Genomic DNA, 11,085 nt, shown 5'->3' on the forward strand with positions numbered 1-11,085 from the left:
GACTGAATTCAAAGTGGCAAACTCTGTGGATGTGCTGGGACATATTGCTACATTCCGAGGAAAACTCACTTGGGGAAAGAGGGTATGTTTCAGCACTGGCTCAGGGGCCAAAAAAGGAAATGGCACACAGAGTGTGTGAGCCTGATTATACGTGCTTTCTACTAGTATGGTGTAGGCAACTCTTCTGCACATCAGAGATACCATGAATCTTTTCTCCTCCCTAGTCATTTTTTCCCTCAAATTAAAAAAAAAAATCCCCCTCCAATAACTGGGGTTGCACAGTTCAGTTTTTTGTGGCCCTTATATTTGACCTACTGTGGCTCACAGCAATGGCTACAGTTAGTCTCTCCAAAACTAGATTTGGGTAACTTGGTGAATTTTACTTCAGTGCTGGTCCAAATGCTCAAGCTGTTTAATAGATCTGTGTTCTGCCAAATCCCAATCCAAGCTCTGCCTGGAGAATTATGCCACATTTAGCTAATTAGCTCCCCTTTCATTTCCCCCAACAATGGCCCCAGTTCTCTACGGCAGCACTGCTAGACTCCACCACCAGGGTAGCTTGCCTATTTAAACTTCAGGGACCCAGTTCCTAAGGCAGCAGTCCTTCCCAGTATAGCAACACACCTCAGCTCTCCACAGCCTGTTCAATCAATGAGAGTAGCCAAATCAGAGTCCAGAGTCAATAAGCCAAGTCACAGTCCAAGGTCAGATTCCAGGTAGTCAGTCAGAGTATCCAAGTCAAAGTCAATAAGCCCAGTCAGTCTCCTCTCCAACCTGCACTCCTTCTCCAACCCACACACCCCCTTCCTGCCTCAGGTGCTCCTTATATCCCTGAGGGCCCTATTGCCTTCAAGTGGCTGCAGCTGTGCAGCACACTCAGCTGGATGCCCAGGCCTTACCCTTAAAGGGGCCACTGCTGACACCACAGCCTACCTCCTCGCCAGATCTTCCTCGATTCCAATACAATCTGTTTGTAAAAATAGGGGTGGGAACTGTTAATATTATCTTGCTGCCTAACAAAATGACCTGGCTTCCTTGTCATGCAGAACGCTTTCTATACAGCAGTATCAGAATTAACATTTAAGCTTTTGGCCGCCATTCCCTCTCAGCATGAAATCCTGCCTGTTTTCAGTTGCGCTTCTGACAAGTATATTGTGACTTTAATACCCCATGACACCACATTTAAAGGGATTTCATTGATGACATTTAATTAGTTCTGAAGCAGGCCTTGTGAATTGCAAGGTTGTAACTGTTGCAACCAAAGAACATCAGGAGAGCCAGCCTGGATCAGTTCAAAGGAACATACAGGGCAGCATCCATTTTGTAACATGGATCAAACAGCAGCTCATCAGCAAGACAGAAAGGTGAAGCCATCGCCTTTCTGTTTGTCCTCAGCGTCAGATATCCAGAGTTCTCCTGCGCCTGAAATTGAACATGCCATGATGGCTACTAGGAGTGGACAGACATCTCTTCCAAAACTATTTCTTTTCAAAAACCAGTGCCCATCACATTTCCAAAGTTAATTGTTTTGTGAGCATTCTTTTGTTTCTTCTGAACCAATAATCCTATGAAATAGGCTGAGTTGAGAGATGGCAGTTCATTTCCAATGTTATGATGGCCAAACCATGGTTTGTATGCCCTAGGCTCATATGATCCCCCTATCTCCCCTGGTGCCCCCATTCAATACAAAATATGACAAACACTCAACACATCCAGTTCATTGGGTGACTTTCAGCCCAATCCTATGCATGTCTGCTCAGAAGTAAGTCCCACTGAGCTCAATGGAGCTTACTCCCAAGAAAGCATGAATATAATTTCTGCTTTTGAGTTCTAGTATTATTGAACAAGGAGAAAAAAAAAAATCTATTATCACTGTCCTGAACGTACTGGGGAGGGGGCAAAACAGGGCAGGGGGCGGATGGCAACAGGCAGAAAAGTCTCTAGAGGCCAGGTCTACCTGCCCAAGTAGACCTATCCTCCCGGTCAGCCCAGCTTCCATCTTTTGCTCTTCACAAGGCCCCAGGAAATTTCCAGGTACCAAAGTTTATTTCTCCAGCAGCTAGGAAGGCTCAAGGGGGCTGCAGGGACTGGGACATACTCACCAGTCCCTGCAGCAGCGTCCTGGAGGTCCGGGGAGCCCTGCATGAGCGTTTGTAGGGCTCCCCAGCCTGCAGAAAGTGAAAGTGGAGCTATCACACTCCACTTCTGCAAAACCGGAAGTGGAGTGTGATTAGTCCACTTTCACTTTCTGCATTGTGGGGAGCCCTGTAGATGCTCACGTAGGGCTTCTCGCACCCTGGGAAGGCTGCTGCAGGGACTGGTGAGTACATCCCAGTTCCTGCAGCCCTGTTAGCAATGCTAACAGGATCCTGGGGAACATGTCGCTACCTTCCTCCCTGCCCCGCCCCTTAAGGGGGCAGAGGCCAGGGCCCTCAGGCTGGGGTGTCACAATGCCCCAGTTTGAATATCACTGCAGTAAGAGACCAAAGGAAGAAACTGCAGCCTAGTTTGGGAAGTTCCAAGCCCTTTTTATCTGACCAGAACAAAGGTCCAGAAAAGTTACAGCAACCTTAAGTGCAAGTGGCTTCATCAATATGATGTTTTGTTTCTTTAGAAGTGAAGGAATCTCAGCAAAATAAAGGGGGGGAAACTAGAGAGGAGAAAGAAAGAAAGAAAGAAAGAAAGAAAGAAAGAAAGAAAGAAAGAAAGAAAGAAAGAAAGAAAGAAAGAAAGACTGTGCTCTGGTTCCTTCAGAGGGCAGAAAACCCCATCTAAAAAAGGATGAACTTATCTTCCCAGATGGGATTTAAGTGTGTTGTCTCAACCTGTGTATTGTCTCAATTAAGTTTCCATTTGTTAGTTCCAGGTCAAGCCCATTACTGTCTCCTCCAGACACTGCTACAGACTGTTACAAGGTGTGCTTTTGAGACATACATAGACATGCAAGCATAAATGCCACTGCAATGTTGTTCTCATCGTGCACTATGGAGCAGCCTGCGAAAGCAGCCAGAGGCTCCGTGCACACATCCATGGCTCCTGGATGCCCTGCCAGTGCAGGTAAGGTAGTGGAGGAGGCAATTAAGGGAGGATTTGGGGTAGGGAGCAGGTAGGCTATGGGGCAGTTTGGGAGCAGGAAGAGGCAGCAGCGCATGCCAGCATCTATCTCCCTTTTTCTGGCCCAGACCTGCCCCAAGTATCCTTGGACTTGTGCCACCAAAATATTCAGCAGACCCATTGGCAGGCAGGCAGCCTACTGGGAGATAAATACAAATACTGAAGAACATAAGAACAGCCCCACTGGATCAGGCCATAGGCCCATCTAGCCCAGCTTTCTGTATCTCACAGCAGCCCACCAAATGCCCCAGGGAGCACACCAGATAACAAGAGACCTCATCCTGGTGCCCTCCCTTGCATCTGGCATTCTGACATAACCCATTTCTAAAATCAGGAGGTTGCACATACGCATCATGGCTTGTACCCCATAATGGATTTTTCCTCCAGAAACTTGTCCAATCCCCTTTTAAAGGCGTCTAGGCTAGACGCCAGCACCACATCCTGTGGCAAGGAGTTCCACAGACCGACCACATGCTGAGTAAAGAAATATTTTCTTTTGTCTGTCCTAACCCGCCCAACACTCAATTTTAGTGGATGTCCCCTGGTTCTGGTATTATGTGATAAGAAAGATAAGGTGGCAGAAACAGGGGTTGTTACCCAACCCAGAAGGCACAGGAGATTTTCTCTCTGTGGTGGAAAGGTTTTAGCTACCTGTTGCTGTGCGCAATGGAGGATGGAGTTCTCTGAGTCAGGGATCACTGTCACTTGTGCTTCAAGACAAGGCACTTCTTCCTATTGTTCAGCACCTCAGTTCACCCTGCACAGCTGGTAGTGGGCTCAGCAGAATCAGTTAAAGATACAGGATCAAAGGGAGGTCAGAGGGACTTTCCAAACCTCCACTCCCCTCTTAGTCTAAAGGCCAAAATTTCCCAAAATCCTACTCCAGGGTTGCCACCTGCAGCAGCCTGCTTGGTCTCCAAGTGAATTTTCAATAAAGGAGGAAAAATTAGGAGTGAAGTTAGGAAAGCGAAGCAATCTCCGCCCCTTGGGAGGGGGTGTTCTCTATTATACATTTTTAGAGGCTACCTGAAAGTACAAAGAGGGCTAAGCTGTCCTGCTAAAACCATGCTTCCCATGAGACATTGCAAGGAACCAAACTATGATCCAAGGGATCCAGCAATCCCTCTTGACTAGAGTTTACAACACGATCAGCCCAAGCCTATTCTCTACCCCTCCCCCCCACACATACACTGACAGAGCTGTGCCAAGGAAGCTTGCATCCTACTGGGGGGGAGGCAGATTAGGAAGCATGCCTGAGGAAAGGGGGCATGCTGGCTATCGGAGGGGATGTGTACTGGGGGCCACCCCTCCTGCAGTGATCACACCTCCAGTCCTCCCACTGTTCTACCCTCTCCCCTCCCTTTCAACCCTTCCACATCCCTGTTTCCGCCCCCAACCTACCTTTATTGGCAGACACTCTGTCCCACTCTTATTAAAGGGGAATAAGGGGGCGGTCCTCAGATGGACACAGTTCTGGACCATGCCAATCTGATGGCTTTCTTCTCCTTTAAAAAAAGAAGGGGGAATCTGCAGCCTTAGCTTTTCTTTCACTTTTTTTAAAAAAAGGAATACAGGCGGATGGTGCTCAGAGCAACTGCCCATCTCTATCCCTTTTATTTAAAAAGACGAGTGCACCATGGGAGGGAGGTGTAAAGGAGTGCATGGCAGCGCCCCCTCTGACATGCCGCCCAGGGCATTTGGAACCGTCCCTCCGCCCTGTACACCAGTGCCGCAGACCCTGTAAAAGGCTGCCCTGCTTGGGGATGGGGAAGTGCAGGGCTTCAGAGAGGAATTTTATCATGAGGTACAAAACTTCTTTTGGGCCCCTTCACTTCTCCATCAGATCACAGTTTCATACCAGCATTGGATCAGAATTTCCGTGAATTACAATGTCTAAAACTCTGTAGGCTTACCCAAACTGTGAATGCAAGTCTTCACAGAACATACGCAAACAGTTTATGAGATCCCACAAAATTTGGCTCCTGGGCCCCAGTACAATCTACCTTCTGCACCCTCTTGTCATGGACCCTGGTGAGATCAGAAAATGTAAGATCCCAGGAAATTTTCAGTCCCCCTCCTTTGGCTCCTGGGCCCCTTTTTTGTCCCTTGGCCTGGTTTAAATTTACCCCTTGAACCCCCCTCTCATGGCCCCTGATTTAAACTGTGCTGGATGACGACAGCCCACCCTCTAAACCACTACCTGTACTTGTAGTTAATGTGCTACTTCTGAGCGTCGATAGCTGGCTTATATGGATTTGGATTGGTGGCCCATTGAGGGTGGCACTGTCTACTCTGTGTCTACCCAGAATTCCAGGTGATGTGCTTTCTCTACCCTACCTGGAGATGCCAGGCATTGAACCAGGGACCTCCTTCATGCAAAGCAGGGGCTCTACCACTGAGATGTGCCTCCCCATGTTTTTCATCCCCCCCCCCCCAAAAAATGTCTATTTTGGCTACAGGAGAAAATACAAGTTTGTTATACGTGAAGAATAAGCTTCGTAGACAACACAGCTTGAAGCCGCAGAGGCAAAGGCAACACAAATGATATAGACTGAAATTGACTGATTTTTTTGCTTGCTCTCCAAACTTGGGGGGGGGGGTGTATAGAAAAGGAACTCAAAGTTCAATGACAGAACCTCTGAGAAAACCTCTAAAGTGGGATTAAGTGAAGAAAGGTTGTTAATACTTTTCTTTAAGTAGTCCCTTGCAGGCTTTCTCTGGATTCAGCCACTGCACCCTCATTTCCAATTGCTTGCTGAACTGTGTTCCTAGTGCAAGTGGGTCATCAAGCTGTTACGAGTAACTCTTTTCCCCAATTACTGTCACCCTCGTGCTGTTTCTCCTGCTGCCTCTCCCCTCCATTTTCATTGTCCTCCTGCCCCCATTTAGAAGATATTCCATTCCGAATGGATGCCAAGGCTCCAAAGTAGCATAGCACATCGATTGGCATTCAATCACAAAACACGCAAGCAGCTGCATTAAAATATTAACACAGAAGCCAAGTGCAGGGTCAAACACCTGTGTCAGGAGTTGGAGCTCTCCTTTGTTTGTTTGTTCCTTAGGTTTCTTTTTAATTTTTTAAGTGTGATGGTCTGGAAAATGAACTCCTGGGCTTTGACTCCTTAACAGTCCTTTTCTCAAAGCAGACAACATGGGATGTTCCAGTACAAAGTGTAATGCTATCCCAAAACATTTCTATCTGGTGTCTCTCTTCTCAATCCCAACACAATGCTTGCTATCCTGCCTATGGATATCCTGTCTAAAGCTTGCTATCCTGTCTATGGATGAGTAAGGAGCAAGTCAATAATTTACAAGCAGGATTCTCTGAACATGTTGGAAGAGCAACAGCACATGACCCGTGCACTAACAGTGGGTGTGGTTATGTATGCATTCACCCCACCAGTAGCAGGAGCAGTCACCTATTCAGTTTCTAGTTTTAAATGATTGTCGATTGCCTTCTCCTGCATTGACTAGACTTCTCAATAGCTTCTTTTCCTGTCTTCTTGTTTTATATCTCTCTAGCAAAGTGGCCACAATCAGTTGTTTCTTTTGATCTTATTTTGCAGCATATAACAGTGCTTTGTGAAGAAGTTTGCTTTTTTCACAGATCTACTAACTCATGTAAACACCTATGGCAGTGGTACTAAAACTTTTCTGGCCAAACTTTTCCCTTGACCCTCGTGGCTTTTGGCCATGACTCCTCATCATGTTCCTGGGGGCTGGAAGTGACATCATTAAACAGGAAGTGGCCAGAAATATTAACTATATTAAATAACCATATATATATAACTATATTAATATTAATTATATTAATCATATCATTAATTAAATGCAGATCTTAAAATATATTATTAATATACAGCAATATACATGCTTTATAACTGATCAGCTGCTGATCACTGTTGGAGACAGGATGCTGGAGTAGGTAGACTTTGTCTGGTCCAGGAGGACTCATTTTTTTAAACTTTGTAAGCATACCAATAGAATTGTTTTATCAAATGAACTTTGTGAACAACCAGTCTGACCAACATTACACTAAATCTTGCATCCCTCCTGGTTTGACCCAATTTTGCTTGGGTTCGAAACTGCAAATCAAATGCGATTGCTACCCAAAGCTTCCCCAGGTCTCACAAAAGCAGGTGAGATTTGCCTACTTTATTATGCTGAAGGCTGAAATCTCTGAAGGGATGCACCGGATTTCAATCCTCGTTTCCCCTTCCTTTTCAAGGGAATTAGGGTCCAAATCTCTTAGGCAGCTTTACAAATTGAGAAATAAGCTCTTGCACGAACAAGAGAAACACATCCTCTGTTCAGCTCCCTCTCAGCTGTACAGTTTGTTCAACATGACCTGTTGGAAACAAGCCCATGGTCTCCTCATTGGAGCAATAAGTCTGACCCAAGAGTAGCTTAAATCCTCTCCTAGCGTATGCAGAATTTCAGACATTGCTGTCTGTTTTTCCCCAAAGGCAAAAGTTGTATATAGTTTTCCTGAGTTAGCAATTAAAGCATCTCTCCTTTTTTCATGATAAGAGGATAAATCCAGCTTTGTTCAACTTTTCAGATCATCCTAATTTCTTGCATAAATGAATAATGTTTCTGCGGACAGATACTTGAAAATACTGTTTTGGTGCAAAAGACTTTTAAGGGGGAAAAAACATCCTGCAGTTCCTGAAGCAGAAACCTCACAACTTGATTCAGACATTTTTTTTTTTTTTACTGCTCCATCTTGGCATCACTAGTTCCTGAAACTTGAAATCTCTTACTGAAAACTGCTGCATGAGCATAAGGTCACTGCCCCTACCTTACATATTTTCCATGGTCTTATCCCAACTCCCCGCCTTATTTCCTATTGCATACCTACCCATTACCTTGGCTCCATCACTTCCACTACCTTCAGCCCACAAAGGTCCATGCTGTTTTCAATAACAAAGATCCCTGTGTCTCTCCTGCTGCCCCTTATGTCACTGTCTCCCAGAGCACTTACGTGAACCTCTCCCTTCCTTCATCTTTCTCTTCAAAATTCAGCTATTGTGAAAAGTCAGCTTCCGAACCCCACAGTCCTCATCCTCAAATGAACCTGAAGCTTCAGTAACACTTCCTCCCATTCACCTGCTGCTAGCTTTGCTTTTCACATTTCTTTCCCATCCTTTTGGTGTCCTCCCCATTGTCAACAGGTAGATTGTAGATTCCTTGGGGTGGGGACCTGCCTTGTTCTTTTATTACTCTATAAAGCACAGAGTTCTGCACAATTAATAGTAGGGCCCTTTACAGAGATCAGGGGACTGGGTGCAGAGGCTGTTCGCTTCACCATTGGTGTCCACCACAGTTCCTATTGGCTTCTAATGTTCCTTATATACAAAGTGCAATAAAGAGAGGCAGGAAATTGCCTCACTAAGGGCCTGATCCAGAGCCCTGCGTGCTGGCTTACCGCTGTCGCACACTGTTGCAAACATGCAGTAAGGCACATCTGCCACCATTACCAAGGGCCCAGCACTGGAGCTAGCCTAGCATGAGCCTGCGCTGGGCCAGCTCCAGTGCTGGGCCAGTGGTCCACCACCCAGTGGTTTGCCCGAACCACTGGATGGCAGAGAGGTGAGTGAGGGGGAAGGCAGGGAGAGGTGTTATGGGGCGGGGGGAGGTGGGGAGGGCAGGCAGAGGGCAGGGAGGAGGCGTGGCGGGGGAGGGAGCATAGCAGGAGGAGGCTCAGCTCCACAGGATCGTGAACCCTGTCAGGCCTCACAACCTGGCATGGGACTCCTTCATTCTGCACTGGCTCAAGAGCCACTGCAGAATTGAGTAGCCCCATTGTGGTAATTCCCTTACCTGGGAAGCCGCCGAGGGCTGCCTGGTGAGCATTGGATGCCACAGTGGCCATTCTGGCACATGCTGGGTAGCTCAGGATTGGGCTGTAATTTGGCTTCAGACATCATCATACAGTCAGGTCTCAATGATGGTGCTGTGTAATCACAAAGCCAACTCAGAGTGAGGGCAGGAAGATTTGGCTTCAGAAGTCATCACAGAACCTTCATTCTGGCCTCTTGTGCATCAATAGACAAAGGGAGCCCAGCTGCCACCACTGTCAGCACCACAGAAGGGGCCAAAAGGCAAGCAAAGGTAGGCTTTTATCAGACATTCATTCTCACCCCCACAAAAGGCCTCCTTTGAGCCCTTCAAACAACAGAGATTCAACAGAGAATTTTTCAGCTCAACTAACCATAATAGATAGAACAATTATTGCTAAAAGTGGAAGGGCCCATGACAACTGTGTGCAGTTATGAGTGCCTATACAGGATATTTCAGAAGGTGTTATTCCAGCACGGAGCTATAGAGTCCCCCCTACCCTTCCATCTCAGTTACAATTTTGTATTAGCATGAATGCCTATATAGGATACTCTAGAACAGACATTCCCAAACTGGTGGGAAGTTGGTTCCCTGGCTTCCCACTAGCCAGGGAAGCACTTCTCCCTGCCCTTTTAAGAGGCGGGGAGGGGGAAAGGCAGCAACGCAATCCCCAGGATTGTGCTGCTGCCAGAGTTGTTTTTTTTAAACTTACCTGCAGCCAACGCTTCGGTCCTGGGGTTGGGGGGGGGAAGCCTCTTCCACAGGGCTCCCAGTGCCTGCAAAAGTCTAAAAAAAGAAAAGAAAAAAACCTGGTACTTCCAGTCTTTGCAACCAAACCAGAAGTGCCTGTGCTTTTTAAAAAAAAGACTTTTGCAGGTATGGGGAGCCCTGTGGAGGGCTCCCCAGACCTCCTGCCCCCCCATCAGGATGCAGTGCTGGCTGCAGGTAAGTAAAAACCGCCTCCCATCCCCAGCAGCAGTGCATTCCTCCAGATGGTGTTGCTGCCATAACATCTCTCTCCCCCCCCCATAAACTTACAGTGCTCCCTTGTAGGAGTTTGGGAAGCACTGCACTAGAAAGAGTTACTACAGCTATGAGTTGTAGCAGTCTGCCCATCCTCTCCAAGCTACAGCTGTTTAACTGAAACAGTCTGGGAGCAAAAATTTACAGCTGTTGAATCTAAATGACACCTCTCTCTCCCCACCTTTTCACAGAGCTTTGCACAGATCTTCGATAGGGCAAATGTGGCTCAGTAAATAAATGCCTGTGAAATAAATACGAATATACCCAAAAGAAAAGCTATCCTGACAGAGGGAACTAGTACCAGCATTATGAGATTCCTGTGTCAGTACTGAAGCCCTGCTCTGCCCCCCTGGGACAAGGTCAGTGAGGATGTCTCCAGTGCCATTATTTGGGATTTGACATCTTGGACTCTTGAAAAGCAGTTGAAACTGAACAACTGTAAAAGATGAAAAATAAATACATTCTATGACAACTGCAGCTCTCCACTCTGTGGAGGAACAAGTGTGAAGTCCACAAGGATCACCTGGACTTGCTGTGGTACAAAATGACCCCATCAGAGTTTGGTACTGACATAGTTCATAAAAGCCCAATTGGCTCTCTTAAATGCGGTATTTATGTTACATCAAGATGTCGCACCATTCCCGCTTCATTCTTAGATGTGACACCCACAACTTTTGAGATAAGCTTGATATCAGTCTCATGTCAGTCCAGATGTCCATCACTCCGAGTCTCTCTCATAAATGTAAGCGAAGGCCAACAGCCACAAATCTCAGCTACTTTGAGATGATGGACCTATTTGACCCCGTCTCACCCTTTCAGTATTAATCTTCAATTGGTATGAATATAATGGAAACCAAAAAAAAGTGCTCACTATTTTATTAACTTGAAGGATTATGCTTTCAGCAATATACCAGGAAGTATTTTATCTAAACTGTATTAGCAACTACATTTGCATTTGAATTTCAGCCCCCATCATTTCATATGCAGAAATAACCCCAGAGAAAACAGGACAACATTCATCATGTTAGACTGATCTGTCACAGGAAAAGAAATTGTGAGACTCTTTTAATTTAATTTTTTCCTTGGATTTTTATAACCCCCCCCCCT

At 46.2% G+C, this 11,085-nt stretch overlaps 1 pseudogene; it reads right to left on the reverse strand.

The window, feature by feature from the left end:
• The window catches only part of LOC136638566 (zinc finger protein 721-like), a 1,054,179-nt pseudogene that overhangs the window by 1,025,291 nt on the left and 17,803 nt on the right, over positions 1-11,085 (reverse strand).

Source organism: Tiliqua scincoides, chromosome 2, assembly GCF_035046505.1.
Source record: "Tiliqua scincoides isolate rTilSci1 chromosome 2, rTilSci1.hap2, whole genome shotgun sequence".
Classification (NCBI taxonomy): domain Eukaryota; kingdom Metazoa; phylum Chordata; class Lepidosauria; order Squamata; family Scincidae; genus Tiliqua; species Tiliqua scincoides.